We start from the raw sequence: 22,482 nt of genomic DNA on the forward strand, positions 1-22,482 counted from the left end.
CTTTCGCATGTCCAATGTTGGAACTGAAGTCTTATGTAGGTGATGATGCTGCTGATGAAGAAGATGATGATGATGATGAACAGTGTTACTTTAGTATGATAACATAAATGTGTCCAGAGAGACAGGCAAATAGAAATAGAGAAAGCTATAGATACAGCTCTAGATCTAGAAATAAGAATTAAAGAAATTTTTTGCTACGGGCAATGTGGGAAGAAAATGTTTTCTAATCAAACGGCTTCGTTTTTACCTGTAGAGAATAAAGTAACCAATGAGGAGTAAGACCATATAAGCAATCAATGCCTGTTCCAGATTTTAAAATCTAGAAGTGCTTATTTCTGGCTTCTAGAAAATAATTGTATTGTTTTGTTTTTAAGTGCAGGTATTTTCTTTTGAAATTACAGGAGAAGCAGTAACTATGGGTACTCTCATGCAAGTGTGTTAAGTTACAAAAAACCTAGTAAAAGAGGTTTCACATTTTGTGGATAGGTACCTTATGCCACACAAACTATAAATTATTCTAATATTTATGGAGAAATGAAAGCAAAAAAATTGTCTCCCTAAACTTCCAATGAGCTCAGTTCAAAAACACAATCACAATCATTTGTTTGCTTTCTCATGCAGGCTACATATTTATGTTAAAGTTTTACAAAACTCAAGAGTAACAATAATGCAGCTCCTGGTTTCTTTGTGCTATATACCAGAGGATGCTGGAAGAAATGTTGCTTGAGAAAGTTAAACATTTAAGGAGTCATTAGAGTTGACTTGCAGCGACACAGTGAAATACAGTTTAAGTTAAAAGTTATATCTTACTTTGGGGCATCTGGGTGGCTCCTCGGTTAAGCAACCAACTTGTGATTTCAGTTTAGGTCATAATCTCACAGTGCGTGAGTTGCAGCCCCACGTGCTGGCAGTGTATAGCCTGTTGGGATTCTCTCTCTTTCTCTCTCTCAAAATAAATAAAGAAACTTCAAAAAAAATCTAAAAAATTATTTATTTCCTCAAAAGTGTTGTTCAAAATATTTTATTTACATTTTTTCAAAACGATATTTTTACAACCTCACACTGATATATAAAAATTAAATTGAATTAATGTAAAAATGATCTATTTTTAGTACTACTATATAGCCCTTATGTTCATATTTGTTTCTTTTTTCTTTTAATATTTCTATTTTAGGGGCGCTGGATGGCTCAGTCAGTTAAACGTCCGACTTCGGCTCAGGTCATGATCTCACCATCCATGAGTTGGAGCCCTGTGTCAGGCTCTGTGCTGACAGCTCAGAGCCTGGAGCCTGCTTCACATTCTGTGTCTCCCCCTCTCTCTGCCCCTCCCCTGCACACTCTCTGTCTCTCAAAAATGAATAAACGTTACAAAAATTTTTTTTTAATATTTCTATTTTACTTTAAAGTAGTCTCCACAACCAATGGAGGGGCTTGAACCCACAACTCTGAATTCAAGAGTCACATGCTCTACCTACTAAACTAGCCAGGGACCTCTTTCATTGGTTTCAATGCTTCCAGGTGTAATGATTAATTAGAAAATAATCTGGGGGCGCCTGGGTGGCTCAGTCCTTGAAGCGTCAGACTTTGGCTCAGATCATGATCTTTCCATTCAGTGTTTGAGCCTCACATCGGGCTCTGTGCTGACAGCTCAGAGCCTGGAGCCTGTTTCAGATTCTGTGTCTCCCTATTTCTCTCTCTGCCCCTCCCCCACTCATTCTACCTTTCTCTCTCTCTCTCTCAAAAATAAATAAACACTAAAATAAGATTTTTTTAAAAGAATCTGAAACCAGAGAGCATTCCTTAATGTACTATGATGTGGCCACAAGGTGGCTCCAAAGACCATAGTATGTTGTTATTTTACTTCTTGAGAGGTGAATACAGTTTTACTAGGAATGTTAGCAGTAATTTACTAAGTGGGAAGATACTTCAGAAACATAAACTCATTTGAACCTTCAAATTAAGTTTTGAAATAAAATATATATTATTTTAAAATGCAGATATTCAAAACAACATGTCAAATGGTTAAAAACCTTAAAGAATTTGGAGGATTTTGAAGGGAAATGATTATTTGGCCTGCATAATTAATTATTCAACAACATTTCTTTTGCTTAGGTTTTGATAGTTAATTTCTCCTCTAATTCTGCACAATTTGATTCTCAATTGATTTCCAACTAAATTAAAGGAAAATATCTGCAAGTTAATGAACTTTCTCACTAGCATAAAGAATTTCAAAACTAAAGAGAAAGCATGCCTAATTTTTTTTTTTAATATTTAGAGGCTTCCTTCTAAAAGTACACACTTTGAGAATATCTACTAAACTAAAACATATAACATTAACAGAATATTTTAAGTCAGACATCTTAATCATCCATAAGATGAAAACATTTATCCAAATATTATAGTGAAGTCAGGAGGAGAAATGACTGTTATTAAGATGACATAAGAAGACAGTGAATTTGATTAAATAGTAAATATATATATAATACATATAAATATATAGCTATGACCAACAATGAGGATTATCTTTATTATGTTCACAAAAATACATCTATTGGCTAGGTTTAGTGGTCTCTATCATGACTTATTTCACCTTTACATGTGGATGGATAATAAACTACTAAGTTTATTCTTTCAATGTGTTAACATCTAAAATAAGTACATTAATTAGTCCTGGGTTATAAATGAGACTGAAATATGAAAACTGTGATATAATTCTGGATTTCAAAAAAGGAGTTTTAAAAAGAAAGATATTTATGGACTCACAGAAATGTATGTTTTATGACCTCAATGTTTTGGTTTGTTTTTGTAAGTCATAAAATTCATTCCATATGCCTTTTAAATTACCATATACAGCCCCAAGCCAGAAGAAGAAAAAGCGATTTTAAATTGATCTTCGTATCACCTTAAATATGAAGGATGAAAAGAAAGAATTATCTAAATAAAACCTGTTAGAATTTTCACATTTTGCAGCAGATCCTATGTCTTCATCAGACAGTTTCTGGAACCTAGTCTAAGAAAGCAGTAGTACACTGACCTTTCAGCTTGTAATACAGACTGCAGAATTATTCTTGAGATTTATGGGTATCGAAACTTTAATGGGATTATTTCTGTAATGCACTGCCTCTGTTCATCATTCTTGTTCTAATTCTCATTACTCTGACCTCAAGAAGGAGAATCTGTTAAAAGAACCATTACTGCCTGTATTCAGAAATGGTTCATGTTTCACCTGAGTGAGTTTATGTGGCTTATGGAACTCACAACAGTAAGTCTCTATCTTTCTAATGCTTTCTCCCTCCTCTGTCCCCTTTTTGGGTCCTTATATCATTTTCAAAATTCATGTCCATCAATTCCCTAGATCATGCAATTACTATGTGTGATTCTGAGAATGTAATTTAAGTTTTCAGGTTACATTCTCTCTTTATGCAACTGACATTTTCACAATCATTAGGGAATGAATATATTTATAGCAGTTATATACTGAGCCCTTGCCAGATACCATAGTAGATTGTATGAGCCCTTTCTAATTACAGCAATAGATAAACTGTGTCTTTGGAAAGTATATGATTCAAACTTCAAACAAAAAATAATTGGAAAAGAATATGATGTTATCAGTAGAATTAGTGACAAAATCTGACTTAAAACACCAAGGGTTTTTCATTCCAACTCAAGCACAAAATTACAATTATAGGATACAAGTTAAAACTGTCAAAAATTTTAAAGTGGTAGTCCAACTCATATTGTATGCTATGGTTAAAATAAAGCACACTCGATATTTATAAAAAAAAAAAAAGAGTATAGATCACATGAATTTACATATAGTAGTAATAATACCAATAAAAATAAAAGGTAACAAGAATATATAGCACTAGAACAGCTATTTTCAGGTATTATATTTTACATTTATAAGTTTTAAAAATTATAATAATTGCACTATTATGTAAGTGTAATTATTAACCTCATTTTACAGATGAAAAAGTATCAGGAATATTAAATATTAAATATATGGTAAGTGACAGAGGATTTGAAGCCAGACAGCCTGGTGCCACAGTCCATACTTTTCTCCATCAAAGAAATTCTAATAAAGGCAACCTTGCCAATCTTACCATTCCAAGAAAGGAACCTCAGTGCATCTGGCATGTAGGCTTATCACTGTGTAGCCTCCCTATTAAACATGACCTTCATCGGGTGTCCTTACAAGAACAGAATATTGTATCAGAGAAACTTTTTCACAGAGTGACCAAGTTTCAAACACAATGGCTTCTATGCCAGTGCATATTTTAATTACTCATGGGTTTGTGAGACCTTCTGTCAACAATTTTCAGCAATAGAATTTGGGGGTCCACGTGGCCTTCAGATACGCACTTGTTGTTTAGGCTTCATGTCTGGGATGAGAATATTAGTCTCAAATTTAAAGCCCGTGCTATAAGGTGACAATTGTCTACTGCAAACGAGAAGTATAACATAGAACTCCAACCAAGATGGTGGCCCCTAACTGAAGTACCAATTCAGAACCCACTTTCAGGAGGCCACGGAATGAATCTGAGGTTACATAAAAATGTATCTTGAACTAATCTGCTAACACATTGTGGCAATTTCCTGAAAGATGTCACGTGGCTTTGAATATATTTTTAAATTTTATTTTATTTTTAATTTTTTTAATGTTTGTTTATTTCTGAGAGAGAGAGAGAGAGAGGGAGAGAGAGAGAGAGAGAGAGAGAGAGAGAGAGAGAGAGAGAGAGGAGGGGCAAAGAGAGAAGGAGAGAATCCGAAGCAGGCTCCAGGCTCCAAGCTGTCATCACTGAGCTCCTTGCAGGGCTCGAACTCACGAACCATGATATCATGACCTGAGCCGAAATCAGATGCTTAACCAACTGAGCCACCCAGGTGCCCCGGAATATAATTTTTTTAAAAAATATGTGAATTAGAGCCCCAGGTCATTCATTTTAAAAGTACCTAGTACTCATCTTTCTTACCCAAACTGGGTGATGATAACAAATCATGTGATTATTTATTTAATGGCTCAGTGTAGCAGAGGTTAGGTTTGGTTTTTTCTCTCTCTCTCCATGTGTGGACCTTTGGATGCTCGCGCAGTATGTGGCTTACAGTAGGCACTTTAAGAATACATACCAAATGGAGGAATGAAAGAATGAATGAAGGAAACAAGATATGAAAGGTTTCTTCAGTAGTTTAAATAACAGAAAATCAAAACTGAAGGTTTTGTGTTAGGTGGAGAAATACGTGACTGACTAAATGATATCCTGTTATCTAATTCACTGCTATTCCATGAAAATTGAAACATTGAAAACATAACTACCGAGGTGCCTAGGTGGCTCAGTCAGTTAAGCGTCCGACTTTGGCTCAGATTGGTGGGTTCAAGCCCTGCATCAGGCTCTGCGCTGACAGCTCCCAGCCTGGAGCCTGTTTCAGATTCTGTGCCTCCCTCTCTCTCTGTACCCCTCCCCTGCTTGTGCACTTGCTCGCTCTCTCTCTCTCTCAAAAAATAAAATAAAAAACATAGCTACCTAATATTCCTATTATAACTTATGTAATATTTACTGTGAATGTATTTGTTGTCAATATCTTACATTAGAATCACCTCTCCTCAAGTACAATGTTTACAATATTTGGATTCATCTTTATATATCCAGATGTGGCACTAAGGGACGGGACTGGCTCATGGAAACTTCCCCCAAAATAAATGAAATCAATTAGAAGCTGGGGGAAAATTGAAAGAGGTATTGTTTACATTCCAGGAAATTATTTAAATTTATAAAGGAAAATAAGAGTGAAAAATATAAGCCATGTAAAAGAATATGATAACCTAAAACCAAAGGGGGTTAAATTAATTATTGCGAATTTTGCATCATCATAGTGCTTAGCCTGCTGCCACTATTAAAAATTGAAAATTTCCATAAGGAGTTTTTTGAGGACAATGGTTGATATGGGACATCACACTTTGTTTCTAGAAAGGTCAGGGTTCTTCTTTTCCACATTTTTTTTCAACCTTGGCCTTATCCAGAAATGGGTTTGATTTAGACCCTACCTATCAAGTGAAGTGAAATAATGTTTTTTTCTCTGAAGTCGAAATTATGGTTATCATTTCTCTAGTTTCTCCACTGGGTTGGATGTTCAATAGAGATTGTACATGTATCAATCACATGGCTTTGCCCTAAAAAAGAAAACATGTTTTCCCCTCACTTTGTGCAGATTTCATATTCTATGATGGAGGCTAATCCAGTTCTGAGAAAAAAAAAATAGTAAAGAAATGATTTATTATAACTTAAATTTAGTGCTATTCATTTCCCAACGTTTATTTATTTTTTTAGTATGGAAAAGAATATTTGTGCCTATTCCCAAGATAGTGAAGTTTTACAAATTTAATTTTTAAAATGTAGAACTATCTAGTTATTAAATGTTAAAAAAAATTAGGGCATGTATTTTAAAAGGCATAGTAGCTAGAACAGAAGAGATTCTTAGACAATATGTAGAGTTCTCATTATATTTTTACTTTCATCCATCCAAAAATCATGTCCAGTAGGAAAAAAAAAAAAAAAAAAACTCCTTTCTTTCATGGAGAGAAATTCTACAGAAAATCTCCACTCTTCAATTCAGCAGGAATACATGCAGAGACACGCACATACACACACACACACACACACACACACACACACACACACGCATAAAGAAAAAGCAGCAAGATGGAAGAATGCCTCTAGGCCCATGCCTGTATTTAGGATGCAATGTTGAACAAATTTCCAAAAGAATAGCTGAAGCCTGGGTGAAGGAGTTGATCAAGAAATGAAGACTTTCCATAGGTTTTTATTCATAGGCAAAGGCTTTTATACCAGTCCCGCTTTATCTGCTGGGAATACATTCCAAGACCCCCAGTGGATGCTGGGAACTGCAGATAGTACCAAACTATGATTCTACCTATACATACATTTTGTGATAAACTTTAATTTATATGGGCACATTAAGAGATTGACAACAAATAATAAAATGAGACAATAGAACAATACTATAATAAAAGTTAGATGAATGTGGTCTCTCTCTCCCTCTTAAAATATCCATACTCATTCTTCTTCATATGATAATGTGAGATGATAAAAGGCCCACATGATGAAAGGAAATGAGGTGAACGATATAGGCGCTGTGACATAGCGTTAGTCTACGACTGACCTTGTGATATCTGGAGGGTCATCTGTTTTCAAATAACACCTGGCTGTGAGTAACTGAAGTTGTGGACAGCAAAAACTGTACATAAGGGGGGACTACTGTACTCAAATTTAAGTAGCTAGATGTAGACAGAATAAATGTGCATGTTGGTGGGTTTTACACCCTAGAGAGTAAACATCAAAGTCACTTTGGCAACCAAATACTGCTTGAGACTACAGAGCAGGAATAAACCCCAACTTACCGTGATTTAGGAAGAAGCCCCAAAAGAAGAAAAAAAAATGAAAGAAAGGAAAAACATATATACTTGCCAGGGCTAATTGTTAGTCATTGTGGACTTGATTTTTGCTTATTTGATTGAATAAGTTGACATATGTTATTTTATTCCAATGGTTTATTTTCTTCATGTATTTGCTAAAGCAAATAAAATACTATACTATTGGTATTAAAAGTACACGTAATTCCTATTACTTATTTTATCAGCAGAAGATTTAAACCAATAGTTAGAGCTAGTAAAATATTAATATTTTAGTTATTTTAAGCAAAAATTTAAATAAAATAATAAATATATTCCACATTTAGAAGATTTACATGGTGGACACAAAAGTATTAAAGTCCTGCAGATAGTACAAATATTTTCAAATCTACCTAAGTAAAGGACTACTAATTTATAGCCGATGCTTGTAAGTCAAATTATCCGTAAATATTATGTAACCTCGTCTAAATGTGAAGTCTGATTCAAGAATTATGGAAACATTCTTTACTCTTAGAAATCCCAAAATTTACCATGGTTTTCAAATGGAATGGATATAACTTGATTTTATTGGGAGCAAAGTTATACACAAAAGGAGGCCCAGTCACATTTTTAAAACTTATATTAGCATTATGCAAAAAATGTACTCAATAGCCAAGTCAAACATATTGATTGTCTTTGGTCCGTTTATATAACTATGCAAAATTTCAACTTTGATTCTTCTATGTATAAATTCTACATGATCATTGCAGAGAATTACCAGAATAATCCAAGTTAAAACATTTACTTTATTGAGTTTATTGACTATTTTAATTTCCGTAGATTCTGCTTGAGTATGGGTATGGTTTACGTTTCCCAAATTTTCTACTGAAAACAAAAAGGAGCAATGACAGTTCTTTACAGTGTCTATGAAAGACATTTGCTCATTTTATATCAGTTTACATCCTTATATTACAAACTGGTAATATTCGTGTCTTGCAAAAAGAAGAATCAACATGTCTAATGAAAGAATGCTTCCTGGAAAGTGCAATTTATGTTTAATTTATTTTTAAAACCAGGACTGCCCAACTATTTCAATATTTTCTGTTACAGTAAATCAACAAAGATTCCCAATCAATAAACCAATGTACTGAATATAATAACTCATGTCTATGCATTCTACATTCTGATACTTTGGAGAAGTCATTTCGTTAATAAATGCTGCAGTTCCCATACTTTCCTTGCTAGTGCAGTAAACTACATTGGTGCCAATTTCAATTCCTTAAAAGCCTAGGTGTTATAATATCTAAAAGAAGTGCTTTCATTTTAAGGGACATGAAGCAGCCAACTGAACTGTCATAGACTTTATGCTATAATGCAAAGTACAATGTAATAAGTTAAAAGTATAATATAGCAAATGACAGGGTAGTGGCTATAAAAATCACAAGACTTACAGAAATATTATTTCATATAGGGTGATATTTTTAAAAAGCACATGGAAAACTCATTCAAGGACCTTTGTAACTGCCATAAGTGAGGGAGGAGACAAAGGAGGGAGGGAGAGAGAGGGACAGAGAGAAGGAAAAAGGGAGGGGGTGCGATGAGAGAGAGAGAATGAGTGCACACTACAAAATTTCTGAGCATCATCAGGGCTCTGAAGTGTTTAGACATGTCATTTAATGATGAATTTCCTGTTGTGAAGGAATGTTGTATTATACCTTACAGTCTATTGCTAAATTCTGTCCTGAAGTCAAAGGTCATTTAACTTTGTATATTTTTGCATCAGGTAGAGTATGGAGAATCCAGGACACTTTCTAAAAGAAGGGGGTGGGGTGCGGGGAGGATATTGAGATCACATGGTTTGGTAAAGTGCATTATGTTACTGGCAAACTCTTTACTACATTCCTCTACTACAAGGGGTTGTTATATGAAGGTATTTCAACTCCCAAAGGCAGTCACTATTTTTGAGGAATGCTACATTTTACTTCTTAAAATGAGGCGGCATGTAATTTCATTTTATTCATTCTTACTCAATTTCCAGTTTTCGCTTTCTTTAAATCTACCACCCATGTGGTAATGTTTAACAAATATCTCTTAGCAATACAGAGGACAGACCATCACATACATCGCAAGAGAGAGAAATAGGACGAAAATGTAAAGACATTTGTGAAAATAAAGCATCTCTATTCTTTAAAAAAAATCAAATTACTTTTTTGTTGCAAGAAGTTGCATTGATAATAAAGAGTTAAACAAATGTTCTTTTGAAACAGTTTTTATAAAACTGTCAGATAATTTAACTGATCAGTGTTCATATAACATTAAGGATAATGCATTTCCAGCAATCTACAACTTTAATGTGATAGATGTTTTCTTACAGGGTTTGACTCTTGAGTTAGTTGAAGTGAGCAGTGACAAAGGAGGTTATGGCAAAGGCAAAAATGGCCTCATGCTTTAGATACCCTTACGAAAGACACTATGACTGGATTTGAAAGGGCTCCAAGTCTCATACTAAAATGTCAAGTGAAGTGAAGCTGCTGTAAAGCAAGAAGGGAAGAAGAGAAGGGAGGTGACCGTGAGCTGATATTGTTATCTTAGAAAACAGGCACTCCTTGTTGATTGAAATCTTCTCGTTCTTCATGCGTGAAAAAAAAATCTGTAATTTTGAGTGTTGAACTTATTAGAGATAAAAGCAGGGAATGTTATGTTAGTGCTCTCTGAACATAGTCCAAATGCTTTAACCAGAAAAAAAAAAAAAAAAAAAAAAAAAAGAGAGAGAGAGAGGGCAGATTTAAAAATGTTTAAATTTGGGACATTTCTTTCTACCTGTATATTTCAGATTATTTTAATTATGACAAAATAAATTTTTTTCAGTGAACTCATTGATGTGAATAAAGTGTCAAGAAAAGGAAAATATATTGCCCTATGCTTACTTTCATTTCTCAAATATGTGTTCATAATGATATTCTTTGGGCTCTGATTTTTTTTTCAAAATATTCATAACAGGGTATGGTCCATTATACTTAGTATAATGCCTTATCAATATCACTATGGCTCAGTATAAGCTTAATAAGAATGAAGGCACCATTCTTGCTACTTGACTTTTAACTTCAGTTTATTTCAGACAGGACTGCTAAATATAATATGGTTAGTAAAGTGACTTTTCTGAAACCCTAATCAGATAATATTTTAGGTTAATCAAAAGTAGAGCTTTCAAACATAGACTTGAAATTTGGAGATCAAATATCTGCATAAAATTACTTATGATTGGTACAAACAATGTTTATATTTCTTTTCTTATACTTTGTTACTTCATTTCAGCATTTTACAAGCACTTCTAATGTGGTAACAGTATTAGAAAGCAATTTGCGGAGTAGAAATAACAATATACTGTGGCTAATAGTTTTCAAACCCAAGGGCTAGACTAGAGACAGTTGGGTTTATATCCATGATTTGTATTAATTGCTTACTATGCAGCACTCTTCCTGATAATAACACTTAACAAAAATATGGTTCACTTTGCTGCTGAATCAGCATCATTGGAGCTAATGATATTCCTGTGCTGCAGCCTAGCGGAATGATTTGGTATAAAAATGACATATTCCAGGAGGACACAGTGTTATCACTTGCTGCAAAGTAGGTTAAGAAACATAGGAAATAAGTCCTATGTCCAGAAATCCCCTAGATAATATATTATCTGCCTCAATTTTTTTGTTTATATGGGAAATTAAATATGAAGATCACGAAATGAATATTAGAGTCTGGACAGGGTTCACGTATTTTGGAATTAACCTTTCAGTTTCAAATATACTCTTTTTCAACAAGAAAAAGCCATTCACCTTTCAGATTACACTACTTTCTTAATAATGTGCCAGAAATGTACATCTCCCTAGATAGAAAATCAATTTTCCATCTTTTTCTTTTTTAAAGAAAATCTCAGTGTGGTAAAAATCTAACTGTGTGATATTAAACCGAATACCTGTGCAGTACTGGTATCACCAAATAGCTAGTTTTTATAAACATCTAGGAATAACATCTGAAGTATTGATCAGGTACCAGGCAATTTAACCACTGGCCTCCTACATATACATACATATGTGGATGCCATAGACATTGTATGTTGCTTTCTTATTTTCCTGTTTGTTTGGTTTTTTCAAAGCATATAACTGTATGGAATCCTATTCTTTGATTGGAGTCAGGGAAGGCATATGCATTCACGAGGAAAGTCAATTTGTTAGCAGCAAGTATTTGAAACCAAAAAAAAAAAAAAAAAAAAAAAAAGTGTCTGATTTCCTGAAAACAGACATCGACTCATACTTTAAAGACAGCTGGGGAGAAAAAAAAGTGAAAGGAAACGAAGGAAGCATTTCTTTATGTTTTTATCATCAGGATGGATTTGTATTTGATGGGTCCCAAACACACAGACACATTCTGCTTATATTTGTATACTCCCCGATCTCCCCCCACCATAAACTACTTATGCATTACACATTGAATACATTTGTGCCACATTTCGTACACTGCAAGCATTAGGGACAAGGTACATGATCTATGCAACTTATATACCTATTTCTCTCTGACACAACCTCTTCCTGTTTTCTTCATCACTTAAACTAAAAATGAACCTAGAGCTCTTGTCAATGACATAATGTTTTCATGAAAGTTCTACTAATTAAAAATCCTCACCATACCAGACCTAAAAAATGAGCACACTCTTGCCAAGTGTTATTCACCACAGAGAAGCTCTTGTAGCTACATTTTAAAGAAGGATAGGGAGGGGGATGGTGTGGAGGAAGAAAGTCTACCAACATATGCATTGAAGTATAACTGTTGTCAGCATCGGAGGGACAGATGATTTTTTAATATAGATCCTTTAAGAAGGAAGAAGAAGAAGAAATCATGCATCTCCAAACAGCTGAGAGTAATGGATGTGCAGTTTTGGATAACAGAAGCTTTTACTGGGATGAAGAACCACTATTATAAAGAGATTTCTGTTTTTTTTTTGAAGCAAAAGATGATAGGGCAGTTTCAAAATGATGTTTGTCTTTGATTGCACCTGTACCCCCCACCCCATTTTAACGATGAGGAGATGGTAGGTTTCTATTGTGGTGACATAAAAACACTTTCGGACTACTGCTTTTGCCCATACTTATAGTGCTATCAATAGTTACTTGTTGGGGACATGCATTTAGACTCGCAATGTGCTGCATTAATTTAACACCACATAAAATATGGATTTTATTGCAGCAGAGACAATAAATGCTGCTGACTACATGCATTTAGTCTCCCTTCTTCATCTTTCCCCTTGCACTTCTGACTCAGATATGAAATGTGCATGTAGGAATTATGCCTCTTCTATTTCTGATGAATGCCAATCTCTTTTATTTATGTAGATGCTTAGTGACCATTGACAGTTTCAAGGAATCTGTCGACTGCCTGTCATTTCTCTTTATACTGAACGTACAATGAACTATGACTACGAATAAGCGCAGAGTGAATCCATTCGTATGGAATGCAAAGTAATGTTAGATGATGTGAGAGTTCACAGCAACAAGGTTATCTCTTCAACTGATTTTTAAAATAAAGACAAACTAGTATAAGCATGACAAATTACACTCCGTGATCTGTTTTTAGCATTTGTTCAGAGTGAATGAATTCACAAACTCTAGTATGATGACCCACTGTTGAGCATAATATATAATTTAATCTAGTTTTACGTTACCTCCATAGATATTCAAAGCCGTTGTTTCTAGAATCTAATATATAGAGTTTTATGCTTATTAATTTCTTCATGTGTTAAAATAAGTATTTGGAAATAATTGCTAAATACAACTTAAAAACAAACATTACCCCCACCCCCACCCCCAGGGAGAGAAAATAAAAGACCTTAAGGGGGTTAGGGGGAAAAAAAAAAAGAGGAGGTGGGAGAGATGAAGTCTTCCTACCTTTTTTTTTTTTTTTGGCAGCTTCTGGATAACGGAAGTTGGTTCCAGCCAAAATAACCCTGGAGAAATTGTCACTGTGTCTCCTTTTTGTTTGTTTTCGGCTGTTATTTTCTATCACTGATGCTACTCCAATCTAACTCAAGCTTTCTCTCAGCATTACTTTCAACTCTGGACGGCAGGGAACCGAAGAAAACGGGGGCGAGCTCTCTCTGATTGGCTTTCATTCAGTGCTTCTGATTAAGAGGAAGGGAGAAAAAGGAGAGGAGGGGAAAAAAGCCCTTCCTCACGCGGAGAGAAAGGTTCTGCTGATAGAGCGGCAGTCCTCGCCATGGGAAGGTTAGAGACTGGGGAAGTGCCGGCTTTTGCTAGCACACAGCGATTTGCAAGTGAATGCGAGGGGAGGGCGCATCCAAGACGAGAGCTGTGGATGAAAGGCTTCCCCTCCCCCGCAGGGCAGAAAGACTCTCTGTTTCAAGGCTAAGGTAATCAGCCCAATCTAATCCGGCTGTGTCCGTCACGCAATCTCAGGAACAGGACTGCTTCTTGCAATTCTTCTTGAATAGATACTTCTTCTGACATACATATTCCTGCACCACCCTTACACCAGACTACTGAAATACAAGTATTTAGCCGAGTGCCAAATCACGTTGCAACCAGATATGATACGTTCCCAGAGTGATTTGGGTTGAGGTTTATGCTTTTTATTTAATTTTGCTTGCAGTGAACTTTCTTCTTTGATTCTCCAAATACCTTATTGTTGTTACTTCTTGTCATAGGAGAACATAACCTGGCTGTTCGTTTTTGGAACGTCGTGAGCCAGTCTGGTCTCCTTGATTTGATATCTGCTTTGCATTTTTTATATTTTACAGATAAAATATTTTATTCATGATTCAAATATGCAGTTAATACTATTAAAATGTTTAGACTTCGGACTTAACCCAATCTCTTTTTTTTTTCTTTTTTTCTCGGAAATTTGAATTTCATGCCCAAATGTGTGTGGGGGCGATGTAAGTACCTCTGGGTGTTTCTATTTATCTATCAAACATCTGATTGTCCATCTCTCTATTTTCATCTATCTCTACATTAATTTGTATTCGACCAAAACCTTACCAAAGGATGTCAGTATAGCTCCATAAAATAATGGACACCTTTATATTTTTTGGCTACATATAGATGTCTTTTTAAAGTAAATAAATTTTATAAACATACTATGAAATAATAATGTACTATAAAATGATTTTACAGCTGGAGAAGGGATTGTGAAGATAATCTTGTCTAGCTATGACTTTTATAAAACTGGACAATACTTGTTAGAAATGTTAAATGACTTGCTTAAGGTCACAGAGCTAAGTGGTGATATAGTTAAAACTATAATGACTTGATATTTAATAATTATATAAATATGTTTACGTAAGTATATAACATGTATTACATGTATTTATAATTCCACTTTAGTACTGTTTCTGAAATGTCATACCACCTCCTGGGCACATATCTGATTATTGCAATATCAGTAGGTCCTTTATACAGTAAGCATAATGAGAAAGGAAAGAAATTTAATCTGGGAGAAAAAATGGGGGGAAGGAGATGTTAATTCAGATTGCAAAAAAGTTTTAGTATACCAAATGTTATTCTATGACCAATGTTACTAACTAGTTTTCTATTTTAAAATATCAAATATTTCTGGGGCACCTCGGTGGCTCAGTCGGTGAAGCGTCTGACTCTCATTTCAGATCAGGACATGATCTCAAGGTATTTGGGTCTGAGTCCAGCCTAGACCTCCAAGCTGACAGCACTGGAGCCTGCTTGAGATTCTCTCTCTCTCTCTCTCTCTCTCTCTCTCTCTCTCCCTCTCCCTCTCCCTCTCTCTGCCCTCTCCTGCCCATCGTCTCTCTCTCTCTCTCTCTCAAAATATACAAATACACTTTAAAAAAAATAGAAAATATTTCTGCTCAACAAAATGATATTTAGAGCAGAAAAATATTTTTGAATCTTGATGTCACATACGAGGGCACTAAACTCTGGAAAATTGTAATGTGTGTGATAATCGAGTTAGAATTCTTAACCTGATCTCTTGCTTACCCATAGTTTTTTCAACAGAATGCTTTAACGTTAGTCAGGTAAAAATAAGTACTCCAATTTTTTTCCTGTAATGTATTTGTTAATATACATTAATATACATGTGTGTCTTCAATATAATACTGCCATTGACATATTAAAGTTAGTTGTCAAGAGAAATTGTAGAATCTCATACTGTTTGTATGTTATACAGTCTTTAATTAAGTGCAGGAGGGATGATGGACACACACATGATGACCTCTTTTTGTATGCTTGTTTTTTGTTAGTTTTAGAATAAATGACTGCATATGTGATGAGTTATTTGGATTACATTTAAATGGGTCCAATTTAAAAAATAACCAAAGGCTGAAATCAGATGTGAAATGCTATTTTATTCATGAAAATATATGATGTGATGATATATTCCTAAAATAATAGTTTCTCAACAAGACAGAAGTTTGTTCTTCTCTTACATAAATTTCTGAGTTGGTGTCATTGCCCTGCTCTGTGTAGTCATCAGAAACTCAGATTGTCTTCATGCTCAACCATTATTAAGGAATTGAATTCATATGTATGACCCAAGAGAGATCACCCCCACATCTGCTTTTTATAAAGAGAAATAAAATGAAGAAGAAAAGGATGCTCCCTTCCCTTAGAATCTTCTGTGATTTCATTGGCTGGAAACTAGATACTTGACCACAAATTTGTTGTGAGGGAGACTTGGAAACATAGTATTTATTCTGCAAAGCCATTTGCCCAGCCAAGGCCATTGATACTTTTAGAGAAGTAGATAACAAAATTGGATACAAATAGCAGTAGTGCTGGCATATGTTTTCTAGCTTTTTAGAGGAAAAAAATTGTTTTTGTCTAAAATTGAAATTCATCGTAGTGTTGGAGAACAGCACCCATGCAAAATGATTGTAATATTTTAAAGCTTTACAGTATGAGACAATGGTCTTGCCTGTTACTGCATTTTCTTTTATGATCAGGCAATATGTGTAGTAGTAATAAATAAAACATCTATGTATTCCAAAGTTCAGGAAATACAGATACAGATATATGAAAGAGAGAGAGCATTTGAAAAATGAATGTATTAAAACTTATCCCATTTTCCTTGATACCCTCCTTTTAAAAGAGCGACTCATATGCTATCTTATTAAACATAAGCTTTAGTAATAAAAATTAAAATACAGAACAAACAGAACATTACTTCAAAATTAAAACCTCTAATAAGGAGTTTTGTTTTATTAAACAATATAATTTTCAATTCCTTCTTTTTTTCACTCTGTAAATGGGTTAACAGGATTCTGCAAATTCTTTCTATTTCTTTTGAGTTTTCTGTAGAAATATTACGCAAACTAGTTCTGTGAATTAGGTAAAACTGCCTTAGAGTCACCAACGTTAAGAAATGGTAACCCACATGGGCGCCTGGGTGGCTCAGTTGGTTAAGTGTCCGGCTTCAGCTCAGGTCATGATCTCAAGGTTGGTGGGGTTGAGCCCCACCTTGAGCTCTGTGCTGACAGCTCTGGAGCCTGAAACCTGCTTTGGATTCTGTGTCTCCCTGTCTCTCTGCCCCTCCCCCACCCCCCACTTGCTCTTTGTCTCTCTCAAAAATAAATAAAGATGATGATGATGATGATGATTATTATTATTATTTAAAGAAATGGTAGCGCAATGAAAAGCCCAAGAAAAAGAAGAGACAGTAAAATCTGTATGAATGGGATCAATGAGTCAGTGCCTCAGAAGTATCCCTCATTGCAAGGAGAGGCCACAAGTCCATTGTAAGAAAATAAAAGCAGATGATAACTTGAAACAAGTTATTTCTATACTTTGTTTTTTATTTTTATTTCTTAAGGTCTTTAATGTTTATTTATTTCTGAGAGAGAGAGAGAGAGAGAGAGAGAGAGAGAGAGCATGAACCAGGGAGGGGCAGAGAGAAAAGGGGACAGAGGATTCGAAGCAGGCTCTGTGTTGACAGTCTGACGTGGGACTTGAACTCACAAACCATGAGATCATGACCTGAGCTGAAATCAGATGCTTAAACCCACTGAGCTACCCAGGCACCCCTATTTCTATACTTTTAAAACTAAATGAGAAGTTGCACAAAAGATGCCTTACTATAATCATAAAACACTCAAAAAATTGAAGAGAATTCTGTCATTATAATAATGGGATCTTCTGAAGGCTGACCACCTTCAGCAAATGTAAAATACTCAATTTGGTTAAAACCAATTAAATAAAACAACCTTCTATTTCGTGTGGAATTATATCCCTAAAAGTTGTCATGCTGTTGCTAAATAATGTGTCAATCTTTAAGGTGTCACTTACTAAAGAGCTACATACTTGTTAAAATCAATAGCTTCTCAGCCACCCTTCCCTGGGTTCCTTTTAATCTCTAGTGTTAGAGATAATATGAGTTTCCATTATAACAGGAAATTAATCAAACCTAATTCTCTCTCTATGGCTATGAGATGAATGTAGAGAATGTCTATACCACTTCCTTCTCCGCAAATACATTGGAGGAAGAATAATTTTGCGTAGTATTTTGACACTTTTTTTTTTTTCCTAATTTCCTTCCAGTCTGCCTTATGGACTGTAGAGTCTGGAAAACTAAAAATTACATTCCCCTGGCAGTGAGTGCTCAGGGTGGGGGTGGGGAGTGATTCATATGCTGTTTTTCAGATGTCCTCATGATCCTTAAATTAGAAATTGAGTCAAATAAGGAGAAAGGGAAGGGGGGGAGACGTTGATCTGGCCACCATGGAGGAAGCATGGTTTTGCAGTCACCCTTACCTGAGGCCATGGTGACAGCTGTTTGCACCACAGCCCGGGATGTGTGATTCTGGGGCAGGAAGTACACTTGTCAATCACCTAGTCCTTCTCCTTCTGATCATGTTGTAGGCTTCCATCTACATTCAAGATGCAATTATCACCACCACCACGGCCATCATCATCATCATCACCTAACCTGGTTTCTGTTATCTGCAAGTAAACTGTCACTGAAACCTGTTTATAACAGTAACTTCTGTTACTGTTACTTTTTAATCGTTATTTCAGCATATCTTAGATCACATTACTTGGAAGCAAGGGGAGGGAAGACTGACCAGAGAAAAGTTAAAGGATCAAATAGCCAGTTATATTTTTTAAAAATGTAATTATTTTGAAAAACAATCAAGAGTTAATGAAAGAACATGTGGTCTTAAATTTATTTTGATCTTCCTGACCCCTCCCTTTATGAGCCAGGTGTTCTGTGTACTTTAGATGTAAAAGTCAGGGCTGGTTTTCTCCTAATTTTATCAGATCAAACCTGAATCACACTGATTTTTTTTTTTTTTTTTTTTTTTTTGCTTTCTATTTTTAACATAAAAATTTTTGGTTACATATGAAACGATTTACAAATAAATTGAATCCCATCTTCTTAGCAAGACAGAAACAAGATAGATTGAATACTTCTCATGTTTGATTGAAAAGTAAATTCTTACTCAATCTGACTGACTGTATCCATACCCGAATAAGGTTAGTGGCCTACTTTAAATTTTGAAACATTAGTGAAGTGAAAGTAATCAGGATTGAATTTTCCATTGTCTGGTTGTGATTTCAGTTTATGCCTAAGAAAGTGAATGAAAGAAATATATTTCAAATAAAAAAAAAACCAATAGTGGCAAAAATAAATCAAAAGTTTAATGTTGTCTGCAATTGCACTTAATGAACAAAAATATAGTCTTTAATTTTATATTTTATTTTAAGTTATATTGTTAATGCAAAGACTAGGTCTGAGTGATACAGGCAGTATTTTAATTAATATCATCACTAAAACATTTCTAAGGATTCTTTTTAAGAATCTTTTTAAGGCAATTTTTTAATTTTGTTTAAAAATGTTTATTTCTTTTTGAGAGAGAGAGAAACAGAGCATGAACGGGGGAGGGTCAGAGAGAGGGAGACACAGAATCCGAAACAGGCTCCAGGCTCTGAACTGTCAGCAGATCCCGACGCGGGGCTCAAACTCACAGACTGTGAGATCATGACCTGAGCCGAAGTCAGAAGCTCAACGGACAGAGCCACCCAGGCATCCCTAAGGCAATTTTTTAAATAAGTTGAGTATCTATTATAAAAAGATGAGACAAAGGTTAAATATTGTTTTGTTTTTGAAATATCTTTCTGGGGGGCCTGGGGGGCCCAGTCAGTTAATCATCTGACTCTTGATTTCGACTCAGGTCATGGTCTCGGGGATCTGTCGGACCAAGCCCCAAGTTAGGCTCTGTGCTGACAGCATGGAGCCTGCTTAGGATTCTCTCCCACCCTCTCTCTCTAACTCTCCCCTCCTCAGATTCTCTTTCTCCCTTTCTCTCAAAATAAATAAATAAATGTTAAAAAAATATATCATTTCATTCCTCCTTCACCTTTCCCTTATTATTTATCAATAACTTAATTTTGTGCTATTTAACCTACTTATAAGCTATAAAATTAGCTTGCCAACTTCATGGATGCTTGGCAAAAGATATGAGACTTCTAAGTTAGAGCCAAAGGCATAGGAAACAGCATGGCTGTCATATTTATGTCAACTTCCTTTTTCTCCCACATCTCATTTGGACAATGTCTGAGATGAGTTCAGGTAGATGCAGTACATGTGGTGGCTCTACATCCTAGCTGAAGGACACCAAGCTTAGGAACCACACTTTTTATATAATGGGTTGTGAACAAATCTGATCATTCTCAATTTTTGATCAGGTTCCTCATATTCCATCATCCCTGATGATGTCTGATCACTGTTTTCTGCCTTCAGCAGGAATCCCCCCAACCCCCACCCCATCTGTTGTTTACTTAGTAATTTTCCATGCACTGACCCCCACCTGCTCCTTGGCTCTAAATTCCCACTTGCCAATGTTATGTTCTGAGTTGAACCCAGTCCTCTTTCCCATTGCAGGAACCCACGCAGTGATCCCTGCACCAATCAAAATGGCCTCCTTGAACAAAGTCTTCCTTACTGTGCTTTAGCAAACGTCACTGAATAATTTTTTCTTTACTGCCTGGAACAATGGTTCTCAAAATGCAGTCTCTGAATCAACAATGATAGCATCACAAGGGACTTTGTTACAAATGCAGGCTCTCAAACGTACTGAATCAGAGGGTCAGTTCCAAACTATGGGAGTGGTCCGTATTCTGTGTTTTCAAATGTCTTAAGGTGATTCTGAGAGCAAAACTCTGAGGATCACTGGGCTTCAGTTGCTTTAAAATAATCTAGAAAAAGAAAGAAACCCTGACTTAAAACTCATGGTTTACAAATAAGAGAATTGTTTATGCAATCACTTATTATTTTTAACACACACACACTTTAAATATGTAGAATCACTGCAAAACATATGCTATTTATGAAATTGAGGGGGAGAGCTATAGGCACGGTCCTGGCTAAATAAGGATTTAACCATCTAATGAGAGAGACAGAAATGACGACAAGGTATACACGCAAGTAAATGAAGGGGAAGAAAGAAGGGATTTTTGCCACGTATGTCATGAATGCAGAAGTAGTTACTCTCAAGATTTCAAAATATAATATTACAACTCTGATGAATGTCAGTTTGGGTTTTCATTTTGCAGTCAACATGCTGGGAGAAGAATGGCAGTGAAAACTCCTGGCCATGATGCTTCATCCCAGCAGCGTGTTGATTAAACAAAGTCCTACCACAGTTGCCAAGAGACCAGAAGGAGGAGGAGTTCTGAACTCCTTTCTTACAATCTCTAATGGTGGTGCTAGCTTGCTCTGCATACAAATGTCTGTCCTAACCCCAGCCCCTCTTGTGATCACACTCCTCCCTGTGTAATCCTTCATGTGATGACATTATTGGAAGTGATGAGGAATTGGGAATAAAAAAATGAGAGGAAACAGGAAGGGGAGAGTTTCGTAAAATCAGATTCCAAACCTACCAGAAAGCAAAAAACATCTTTTTTTCTTACTGACAGTGCCTTGCTTTATGGGTATGCATCCTGCATGGTCACACACAACTCTGTGCTTAAGAAGGGGCCCACTCTTGATTTAATGCACTGCTGGTACCTTCTTGAATTTCTTACAATTTTTGAACAAGGGGCTCCATGTTTCATTTTGCATGGGGGCGCTTGATTTTGTAGCTGATCTGCTTTGTAACCGGCTAACAATGCTGATGCAGAATGATGTCACCCATGGACTAAAAAGGTCCTGTCATAGATGAATGTTTGAACAGTAATCAATGTTGACATTTAACAGACAAACACATCAATAAATCGGTCATTAGTAAACAAGGACAATAAAGTGTACTTGACTCATGTTAAGCTGGGCTTGACTCTGTAACATTTGATCTCTAGTGTCAAGGCATTGGCATAAAGCCTCAATGAAATCAGTAGGTAAAATTTCATTCATTCATGTATTCAGTTCTTCATTCTCCAGCTGCTGATTGAGCTGCCACAATGTACCACACATTTTGCTCAGCCCTGGAGATGTGATGGTCATCAACAGCTCAATTAGTTCTTAACCGCATAGAGCTCACCCTCTAACAGGAGACAAGAATAATTATTTAATCTCACAAATTATTATATTATTATTCACTGCAGTAAGTGCACTGAAGGAACACACTTGATTCTATAGTAGCTTTTAAGGTCTTAACCTAACTTCAGGGGGTGGGTAGGATGAGGGGCTGGTAAGGAGGTCAGAGAAATTTCCTAGATGAGGTGAGGCTTGAGGTGAAATTAGAAACATGATGGAATGTCCTTTATTCCAGAGACTTTTAGAAGAAACCCCTTGTGTTTTGCATGGTAGTACTTAAATCGTATCCTCCTGGCACCTAACTGTTGAAGCAGTTCCATTACCACAGATACCTGTAACCCTGGCCACGACAGATTTACCAGACATGTTATGTGTCTGTATATCTCTTTGCCCTAAGAACATTATCTTACTCATGCTGTTGGTCATGAAGCAAAACATACTTCAGCTACTACAATGAGCCAAAAGTTAAGTCTGTCTAGCCCCCGTGAGAGTCCTCCTCTAAGTGAGAGTGTGTGTGTGTATGTGTGTGTGTATATATATATGTGTGTGTGTGTGTGTGTATA

The 22,482-nt window shown here is 35.6% G+C and overlaps 1 long non-coding RNA gene across 1 annotated transcript; it reads left to right on the forward strand.

The window, feature by feature from the left end:
* Positions 1-14,163: 14,163 nt before the first annotated feature.
* On the forward strand, positions 14,164-16,045 carry LOC147584044 (uncharacterized). The gene is made up of 2 exons (XR_015240575.1): positions 14,164-14,354; positions 15,081-16,045. It is a non-coding gene; the product is annotated as an uncharacterized LOC147584044 (long non-coding RNA).
* The last annotated feature ends 6,437 nt before the right edge of the window (positions 16,046-22,482 follow it).

The sequence above is a fragment of the Puma concolor genome, chromosome A1, assembly GCF_028749965.1.
Source record: "Puma concolor isolate L17-30 chromosome A1, mPumCon1.1.hap2, whole genome shotgun sequence".
Classification (NCBI taxonomy): Eukaryota; Metazoa; Chordata; class Mammalia; order Carnivora; family Felidae; genus Puma; species Puma concolor.